The sequence below is a fragment of the Amaranthus tricolor genome, chromosome 2 (assembly GCF_026212465.1).
Source record: "Amaranthus tricolor cultivar Red isolate AtriRed21 chromosome 2, ASM2621246v1, whole genome shotgun sequence".
Classification (NCBI taxonomy): domain Eukaryota; kingdom Viridiplantae; phylum Streptophyta; class Magnoliopsida; order Caryophyllales; family Amaranthaceae; genus Amaranthus; species Amaranthus tricolor.
The window spans coordinates 14,382,150-14,393,463 of record NC_080048.1 but is presented as its reverse complement, the minus strand read 5'-3'; positions in this window follow the sequence as shown (position 1 = coordinate 14,393,463).

The following is an 11,314-nucleotide window of genomic DNA, read 5'->3' as shown; positions in this document are numbered from 1 at the left end:
AAAATTTCAAACTTTATCCCTAACAACACCCAAGAACTATGGTAGGGGTCTTCTATGCAATGAAACCAACACTTCAATAAACTAGCAATGAAAAACAATATGAGACAATGCAATAAACAAGAGACACAAGATTTACGAGGTTCACCCAATGTGGGCTACGTCCTCGGTGGTGGTTAGTTTGCTTGTATTATGTGAAGAATCAATGGAGTTCTCAAGAACTCATACAATGGAGTATTAAACTTGGAGAAGAAGAGTGAGAAAAAAGAAAGGGTTTTGTGTTTGGCTTAGGGTTAGAATCCATTTAGGGATGTGTGTAGGGACTTCTATTTATATTGAATTCATGTACAAGTGCTGGGGCAAAAGTCCATAATGATACAATCCCGTATAACTGATTGTGCAAGAAAACAAAGGGTATTCTAAATTCTCGCTCGACGGTCGATCCAAATTGACTTGGTCGAGCGGCAGTCCAGTAGGCTCCTGATGTTGCTAGAACATGCTCGACTGGTCGAGCCAAGAAGATGTTGGTCGAGCGAAGGCTGAACTGGTCGAGCGAAGGCTGAACTGGTCGACCAACAAGTCAGTGGCTCACTGATCTGGTCGAGGTAACTAGATTCGATCGAGCAGCTGTTATGTGTAGTAGAGCAGCTCTTCAAGAGTGCTTCTCTCATCATCATACACCACATATACACATCCATACACCATCAAATTCATCAAACCCCATTAATACACTCAAAGTCACACCAAACTCCAACACCTCATCCTACCCTATAATCAAAAAAATTTAAAAAAAAAAAAAAACACAGCGTAAGCTGAAATTGGTCACCGTGACTCCACTTTCATTTTTGAGACAACTGCAGGTCCTGAAGAGTAAAATGAGGTCGGTTATTACCACTTGAAAGATGTTGGTTAAAAATATATTAGGAAGTTGATTTTACCTTTAACACTTGTGTTGCTGGGTTTCTTCTCACTAGACCCAGCGAATTTCACCTTCTTAAGATCTTCATACCGTTTCCGTTTCAAGCTCACCTTTTGCTTCAGAACAGCTCCAGTATCAGTACCTATACGGAACCAATAGGGATAGACTTCCGTTGTACCCCAATTCTATTAAATAACTCCCACACAGGTCTGTATAGGCACAGTTTGAGAAGGTCGAATATATACAACCTTACCTTTGTAATAACAAAGAGGTCATTTATGATCCCTAAAATAATAACAAGCATCATCTGCAAATTCACGTAAAAATTCTTACTTCTACTAAAATGGGTATATACCCAAAAAAAACAGTGCCTTGACCCACAGCAATAACAGTCACAAATTCAATTAAAACAAGAACAATTGTAAGAAAATCATGAGTGTATTAAGTTAAAATGAAATGTACCTAGAAGCACCTTAAGTGCAGCACGCGCAGCGAGCTGTTCTGAATCTTTCGTGTTTTTTCCGGCATCTCCAGTAAAGGTTTTACCTCCCACTGTAACTTTGGAAACAAAAACAGAAACTGATCCCTGTTCTGATATACAAGTCTTATATGTTGGGATATTCCATTGCTGCTTCCATGCATATTCATACAGAATTGTCTTGTTAGATTTTGAATCCTACACAACAAAAATAAGGTTATTGAAATATGAAAATCTATATATGTAATACGTATCAGATTTACCAAATGACTAACACAAATTCTCAAATGAGACGATCTCATGGAGAGACTATTCCTATTGGTCTGGCCCAACGTACACTTTTAATCTTAAATTGAATCTCAAAATGATCAATTTATAGTCTTAAAGTGATTAATTAGAGAAATAGGTTAATTATATGGGCTCTTCTAAATGACTAATTAGAAGCTAACCTTTTGTGTTAAGGGTCGGACATTCATCTGGCGATCATTGCTTATAAGGCACTCATAAGCAAGTTTTGCAGCATCTTGTTCAGCCTCTCTGAGACGGCGAAATGTAAGCTTAGATGTAATCTCCAATCCGTCAACCAACACAGTGGACCTAAACTCGGGTAAATGCACTAATCCCTCGTTAGCTGTTCGATATGCAGGAAATGGTAAACCTCGCTTTTGAGCATATTCTTGCAACTTATTCTTGAACATTTTTGCAAAATCCTTGAACAAGTTTTTAGTTTCACTCATAACCTTTTTCTGATGTTTTTCAGTTTTCATATAAAGTGTGAAGTAGATTCATACTTCCATGCTTTTGTTGTGGGAAGCATTACAAGTACTACTTGTACTAAATAACAAGATACTACACTGTTTATAGTGACATTTTCTGACGTTCATATACATGTCACTATCAGAAGCAATATCAAAAAGATAGATGAAGTACCGGCTAATACTAGTTTTGTTTAGAAAGACATTGTTGAACATGAATGCCATTAAAACTCAAAACCAAGTTGATCTATTTTCACTTTTGTGAATTTTCTTCCTTTTAATCATCTGTAGAAACATATGCAAGTGCAATTTTGATAGTGTTGTCCAACACACTTTTTAGTCTATTGTTCACGAATGACATTTTTTGGGACTATAGAGAGCCGATTCTATTGTGAGCATTTTTATGGGTAGTCTAAAACCACTAACATTGTTGGTTGTTCCAGTTTGTTTAAAAATGTTCAATATTTAGTTGGATATCTCCTTGAAGAGTTTTCCCATTATAAGAACATAGCATTTGTAATTCTCTTTCCTATGGTTAGGGGCGGATCTACTATTGGGCCCCCTTTGGGGTAAATTTAAACAAAAAAAATTTAATTCCGAAATCATTTAGGGAAGAATGAAGCGCGACATTTTTTAAATGCAACCCTACCCTACTATCTTGACTTCCCGTGCATATACACAAGATTTCTTAATTTGATTGCCCGCATCTTACTAATAAATCAATTTGACTCTACACCTTTAATTTCACTAAAATAAAAAAAAATCTATGATCACGATTGAGCCAAAAACATATAATTGTAAAAGCAACTATGTTACACAGAAAAATAACTATGAGATAAATTTTTAGAATGTTCTTATATTATAACATAGTTATCTTTTTTGTATATATAGTAACAAAACAAAATCAATCAAAAATCCTTCTCGCCCTTTTCATTTTAAAATCCTTCTTATTTGATCATATATATATATATATATATATATATATATATATATATATATATATATATATATATATATATATATATATATATATATATATATATATATATATATATGTCACGCTTCAACATAATCTTGCAAGCCAAGCAAGCTTCATCCGACAATATAGCTAATCTAATTCATCTGAGTCAGTCTTCAAAACTTTGAGCTTTAATTCAAACTAACGCTCCCTGAAGACTTATTCAAGGACGTCTTTGATTGCTAGTTTTAGCTATTTGTACTCTTGATGTGCTGCCACGTTAATATTCATATAAGGTATTTCAAATTCAATAATTCAGATAATAAAACCATGTAAATATTATTTAAATTAAATTCCTATTTTTTAGCTTAATTAAAATATTTTTTCCTATTTTTAGTTTCAAAATGTCTCCTTATTTATAGGAAAACATTTAATTAGCAAACTTTGATTTCCATGCAACTTATTTATTCAAATATTTAAACATAAAACGTGTAATAACACATACAAAAATTTAAACATCTTGAACACACGTTTTTTAAACTCAAATTCAAATTCAAATATAATTACAACCTTATCCAAATAAGATAAACTTAAGTCATTCTAATTTAAACTTTATTCAATATATTTCGGACTTAATTAATTTATCAATTAATCATTTAATATTTAATATGATTTTGGACCTACTTTAACAACTAAATATAATTACTTAATTTATTGTTTAATTTAATATGTGTTTTAAATTATCATCATTTAAAAGGAATTGAGTCTTCAATCTCCCACTTGATGAAAGTCAAAAGCATATTTTCCTAAATCATATTACTAAGTGAACATGAATTAAGAAACATGATAAGAACAATCACTTAGATATTTTATAAATCACGTTAAGTTATAATTAAACAGAAAGTTTTCAAGACTTTGAAAACTGTTTTAAATAAGAATGGTGAACATGATATAACATAACCAATAAAATTACATGCATGGATAATAAATCATTAATACAATAAACCATTATCCACAAAACACAAGTAAACAAATATCCAACCACAATACATGCAAAGATACAATTATCAATATTAAATTGTAACATCATATCACATTGTCATATTATAAAAATTAAAGTATATCATGATTATCAATAAGCAATAAATATGAACATCAATAATCAACAATCAGCATGAACTTTTATGAACATGAATATGCAACATGAAACGACATTTTATGAACACGAATATGCAACATGAAACGACATGAACTGGAACATGAATAATTAAGCAACAATAAAGCAAACAAATAATCAAGCATGCAAAGCAACAAAAATTAAACCAACTAAACTATTATAATAATACAATAACATATCCCCCTTTTTGACTTTCATCAAAAAGAAACAGGGATTAACATGTTTGGGATTGTATTTTTGTTTTTTATTTTTATTTTTTTTTTTAAAAATGTTCATCAACCAACATAATAAACTACTTCCTGGACCGGGTCTTCCTCTTCTTGGAAGCCTTAGATTTTCCAGGTGAAGTGGTGACAGGGGTAACAACAACATGGGTGGTAATGCAGGTTTGACAGGGGTAGCAACCTCCTCTTTTTTCTTCTCTTCCTCTTCCTTCTCTTATGCTTTCTCCTCTTCCTCCTCCATAGCAGCTTCCTCCTTCTTCTCTTCAGCTTCGCACTCTTCAACTTCTTCTTCCACAACCACATCATCAACAACCATACCGTTCATTTCTTTCATAAATGTGTGCAACATAAAAGTTAAAATGGACACTTTGTTATGTAAACCAAGTATAGACATTTTCATTTCACTTACCTCAGAGTCAAGAGACTGGAGGCGTGAATGTGTGGTGTGTTCTTTGAGTTGGGGTTCAAGGCGAGAAAGCTTTTTACCATGGATCTTTTGAAGATCTTCTTTTTCGGACAAGGATAAGTGTGAATACAACTCATACTTACCATGAACTTTAAAAATACCAAGGGGAGGGAGGACATTGCTAGAAAGGGATTGAGAACCAGAGTAATCTACTTCCTCCAAATCAGAAAGTAAATTAAAATGATCAAAAATTATGGTCAGGAGATTAGCATAAGGAAGTGCAATGTTATGAAGAGGAGAACTACAAAAACGCATAGTTGAGATAATAAGAGAGGCATAATCAACAGTTTTTATTGAAGCAACCTTCCACATAAGAATGATATGTGCATCAGTGACAAGTTTACAAGATGAATTGCGAGAGAAAACAGCTCTAACAAGAAGAGTATGTAATAATTTTCCACAAAGATTTAAACTATTGTGGGTAAGTTGTTTGGTGGGAGAAAAATCAGAATAAGAATCAAGAACGAACATGTCTTTGGCATTTTGAAGTGCCACAGAATTAGGTGTAGAATCATCCAAATCAGAAGAAAATTTCAGTAGTTTATTGATTAGGGTTTTAGAGATTACAAACTCTGATTAGGGTTTTAGAGATTACAAATTCTTGGCCTTTGACAAAACTCCTTAAGGTCGGATATCCATCAACAGTAATGAATGACAAATCGCAATAGAAAATTTAGACAAGAATAGGGTATATAACAGAACCCGAATCCAACAACTTACCAGGAGTTGTTTGGATGAATGAAGATACAACCTCAAAATCCTCAAATAAAAAGAAGTTGCAATCAAGAATATCAACATAAGATAATGAACGGTGTTTGCAGGTGTCAATCCACCGTCCAAATGCAGTATGGTTCTCGAACCAATTTTTGGGTACCTCCAAAGAAGTAAGAGGTGAGGGAATAGATAGAGTTGGAGTTTCTTGCCTTGGAGACTTTAAAGTCTCTCCTTTTTCGGATTTTGTAGCTAAACTGAGCTTTTTAAGAACTTGAAAGGGAAAGGATGAAAGGGATGGTTCACAAGAAAAATCAGAAATGTGTGAGAGTGAAAGGGAAAAGGACGGTTCACAACCTATTAAAAGAAGATGAAGTATAATGCATTTGTACATCATTAAATTGTGATTTGACAACTTAGGGAAAAGGCAACATTGATGTTGAGTGAAGACTTGACCGGTTTGGAGTGTGTTTGAGTGACGTGAGGGAATGTATAAGGAGTGTAATGATGAGTCCAATTAAGAAATAGTTAGATTAGGACCAAATTCATGAATAAGTATTTAATATGTGGTTGACGTTCAAATATTACAAGCATACAATTTAGTTTAAAAATTAAATATTCTTTATTAATTAAAGGTATTTAATTATATATATATATATATATATATATATATATATATATATATATATATATATATATATATATATATATATATATATATATATATATATATATATATATATATATATATGTTTCCAAGGGAACAACATGAAAAGATGAGGTTGGAACTTGGCATGATCAAACTCCACTAAAGGTTATGGCAAGCGTTCTCCTTAAAGCAAAATAAAAAATTGGAAGGTTGATTCATCCACAAAAATCCTGATTAAGAAATTAATCATTGAAAGGTTCAGGTATGCAGTTTTTTAAAGTATATGCTATGATTGCTTTCTTTAATGCATGTTTAAATTGATCAAACCATAACAGTATTTGTTTTTACGTGTAGACCATGTTAGGTGGTCTTGTCCCTTTAGAAACCCATATTTGCTTTATCTGCTCACGTAATTCAAAAGGAAAGGAATTCTTGATAATATAATTGTCCTTACGTCTGTACGGACATGCAAACTTAAGATGTCCTTCTTTGCAACAAAAGGAGCAAGTAGGTAAGCGTCTATGTTTGTATGCACTGTTAACGAATGTTGTTTTACTCTTATAGTTATGTGTAGCATTATTATAACTGATACCACATTTATCATTAGATCCTTTTTGTTGTGAAAGCATTTTTAAGAATTTAGATTCAGAGTCATGTGGCTTTGTTAAGGATTCTAAACTTTTCTCAGACTCATGTCTCAAAGTCTTGAGCTTAGATTCAAGATCATCATTTTTATTCTGAAGATCAATGAGCTTTTTCATTTGACTGATATTCTGTTCTTTCAAGACTTTGACAGTCTCTTCAAATTTTAATCTTTCAGCGTTAAGCGATTCATTTTTCTCTATAAGGTCTTCACAACCTTCGACATAGTGACGAATTCTATCTTCTTAAATGTTTTTCTCATCTTTTAAGATTTTTTCAATTTGAAACATATCAAAGAGAGCTTTAACTAATTCGTCTTTAGAACAAGAATTAAGATAGTCAAGTACGTCCTTATGATTTTGTTCTAGATCATCATCTTTGTCATTATTAGCCATTAGACATAAATGAGCTTGACCATCTTCACTTTTCGATTCGGTTGATCCTTCGGAATCACTCCACTTAGCAACCATTGCTTGTTTCTTTTTGTTTTTCTTGTAATATTCATTTTTCTTCTTAGGGAATTCCTTTACAAGATATTCTGTAGATCCACACTCAAAACAAGCAAGTTTGTTAGTTTTGGAATTGGAGTTAGAACTTGAAGGTTTACCTTTCTTTCTAGGTTTAAATTTTTTAAATTTTTCATCTTCGCTTGAGGATTCATGATGTTTCTTTACCTTTAGAGCAAGATTCTTCATAGATGGTGTTACATCACTTTCTCCATCATCATATAGGGTAAGTTCATGAGTTGTGAGCTTTCCAAGAAGATCGTCAAGTGATAGAACTCTCAAGTCTTGAGCTTCTTCGATGGCGGTGACTTTTGGACCCCATTTAGATCTTGGTAGACACCTCAAGACCTTCTAGACATTTTCTGCATTAGTAAAAGTTTTACCAAGAGAATTCAAACTGTTAGTAATTAATGTAAAACGAGTAAACATTTCATTAATATTCTCATCCTTTTTCATCTTGAACATTTCGTATTGATGCATGAGAATGTTGATCTTTGTCTCCTTTACTTAACTTGTTCCTTCATATGTCACAACCAATTTATCCCATATTTCCTCAGCACTTGTGCATGATGAAACTCTATTGAACTCGGTACGTACCATTTAAAGCACAACACAATTGATTCATTGCTCTATAGTTTTTGGATACGGATTCCAAATCACTTTGTAAGTATTCGGACTCGGATTTTACCACATCATTTCCTTGAGCGTCCTTTTTCATTGGTACCTTAGGTCCTTTAGATATGATGCCCAAAAGCTCCATATCTTGATCACAAACATCTTCATCAAAGTTTTCCAATGAGAGAAATTTGTTCCACAAAACAAAGGAGGCTTGGAGCACGAACGACCTTGAGCAATCAACTCTTTCTCCTATCGGATCCATCACAAGATATTAATCTTTGTATGTGAAACTCAGCTCTGATACCAATTGAAGATTGATAGAGAATAATTGATCTCCTATCAATCTTCATATATATTTTTCAAAGGTCTTTCAGAAATATTGTAAACGCATATTTCTACTATAACTATTTATATTGCCTACTTTGATAATCAAAATTACCTACTATAACAAGTTAGAACACTTATAATATAGTTTTTCAATGCCTATAACAATTTAAAACTGTCTACTTGTTTTAATGTTTACTTTATTAAAACACATGCTTCATTGTCTAAAAACAAGTACTATTTTCAGAAATGATAACTAAAACTACATCAATAACTAAAACTAGTTCAAATGCACACTATAAATATTTATAATGCCTACTATGATAATTTAAAGTACCTACCAAAAACTAGTTTCATATGCCTAACAAAATTATTTTAAATGTCGACCTCTTTTTCGATGAAACCAATTATAACAATTAAAAATGCGTACCTTAACTATTATAAATATCTACCATAATATTTAATACAACTATTATAACGACAATTAAAAAGGAATTTATAATCTGATTGATTGGTTCATGCCCTCAAAATGGGGTAAACTAAAAGAACATATTTGAATTTAGTTTTGTTAGTTTAATGTGGCTTTCTAAAGTGACATTCAGTGTTCATAATTAGGGTTGTCAATAGATTGTGGTGGAATTCAACTAGCATGTATCCATCACCCAGCCCATCAATTACACAAGATAATCTTACATCCATCTCCCTCGAAAAATTCAGTCGCATAATCAGGTTGGGGGTTCACTGTCACATTGTGAGCTCGCTCAATCACTTAGAAATTAGGGCTCGATCTCCATGTTGCTTGTACAATGTCTTCCAATTCATATACACTAGTTTATTCTGAATTCTTTTCCATTCCTTGTCCCTTTTCAGTTGATACGAATGTTTTTAAGTTTGCCCTTTGTGTTTAATCTTTACAGAACTTCATTAGACCTAAACTACTTATAAAAACATGGATAGTGGAGTAAGACGACAATTGCCATCATGGATGATAAGAACTACTGCTGCTGAGCGTGAGAAAACAAGTACGTTAGAGACAAAAGTAGAAAACAAAGAGAATGGTTCAATAGAACCTCGTAAAGAACGTACAAAAAAAAGAATGTCGGATAAGCATTGTGAAGATCAGGTGGATGATGCTCTTGAAAGTGATAAGGGTAAGAAAGTTAAGGGCTTAGTCCGAAAAAGAGTTGTTGAAGAAGCCGTCAAGAAGAAACAATCAAAAAAGTTGAAAAATTTTCACATAGGAACAACCGAATACAATTCAAGTGAAGATGAGCTTACTGTGGAAGATCTAGTTAGTATCGCCAAAGAGGTACATCTATGATATTTTTAAGTTAATTATGAGCATTTACTAGACGTTTAAAATATATAGATCTAAATTGATTTTCAATTATGGTTTTAAATCGAGTTACAATGCACTAAATAAATATTTATATCATAAAGTGATGTAGAGATGTAGTTGCCTAGTTACTTGACTTTTGAATTGCAATGGTCTAAACATGTATCCATTTCTCAGCCTTTTTTGTTCTGAAGTACTTGATCAATTCACTTTCAGTAGGGAGGGTTTCGTAAAATGAATCTCAAAGAGTAAGGTAGTAAGGTACATAGTGATTCATAAAAAGACTCTCAAGAGCAAGGTATTAAGGTACGAGGGATTTATAAAAATAACTCTCACGAGTAAGTTAGGGTGGTACTAAAAGGTCACCTACCTTAGAACACTCCGCTTCTTAACTCTTAAGTAACAACATTCATGAGTAGAACGTGGGTGTATCTCTAGATCCAAGATTCAAACCTTATTTTGTTTCTTGGTATCATAAGGCGAGAATTGGGCTAAGTTTCGACGTATGTACAAAAGTTGAAGACTCAAGGTCTAGCATCTAAAAAAGGTCATCGTCTTGTATCCCTTCGCAGTCCCTGATCATAGCTTATATGAGCAGGATATACTAGGTATGATTATGTTGTTGATGGCGATGAATTAGGTACTTGGACTTTGATGTAGACTTAGATCCAAAGGGTCCTAAAAAACATAGGCTTAAACCCATATGTAGTCTTCACATTCTGTTTGGCAGAGGCAAGGGCCTTAGGCATTAATCGGGGCTTTCAGTTGTCTTTTTGCTAAGGTTGATTTCTTATATTTTCTTATGTATAAAACAAAATGGAGGAGGGTTAAATATTTTATGTTTACTAGTATATAAGATTAAAGTAAGATTTCCCCCTTCTATTGTTTTAAGTGGAAGTTAAAATTCTACTATTTTAAATTATAATGGGCAAAAGTAAAGTGGCTTATGAAATCTTGTGCGTGCATTAACCGTTGCGAAATGTTAATTCAAGATCAAAGTGGCCTACTAATGCAACAAAATGCTTAGGGAATCTTTCTTATGAATAGGTTTAAATGTGTCTGAGTAATCAATCCCTTTTCTTTGAGCGAATTCCTTTGCAACAATTCTTGCCTTATCTTTCGATGTTCCTTGAAGAATCCTTTGGTTTTGAAAACCCATCTTTACTCCATCTTGCAACTCAACAAGAATCTAGAATCCATTGCTTTCATAGAGTTCATCTCTAATTTCATGGTATTGTATAACAGTGTTGACTCATTACAACTCATTGCTTAACTAAAGGACTCAGGATCATTGTAAACTTCAATATCATTGTCAAGTTCTTTTAAATATGCTATATAATCACTTTGGATAGTTGATCTTCTTTCCCTTGCAGATCGTCTTAAGGCTTGATCAAATTCATGTTATGATCATGTTTTCAACTTGATGCTCTAAAACTTGTTCAGCTTTGTGAACTATCTGATCTACAAGAATGTTTTTAACTTTTTGTGGATTCTCATCAATTTTTTGTCTTACTCCCACTCTTACCATAGGGATGTTTTGATGAATGAAATATA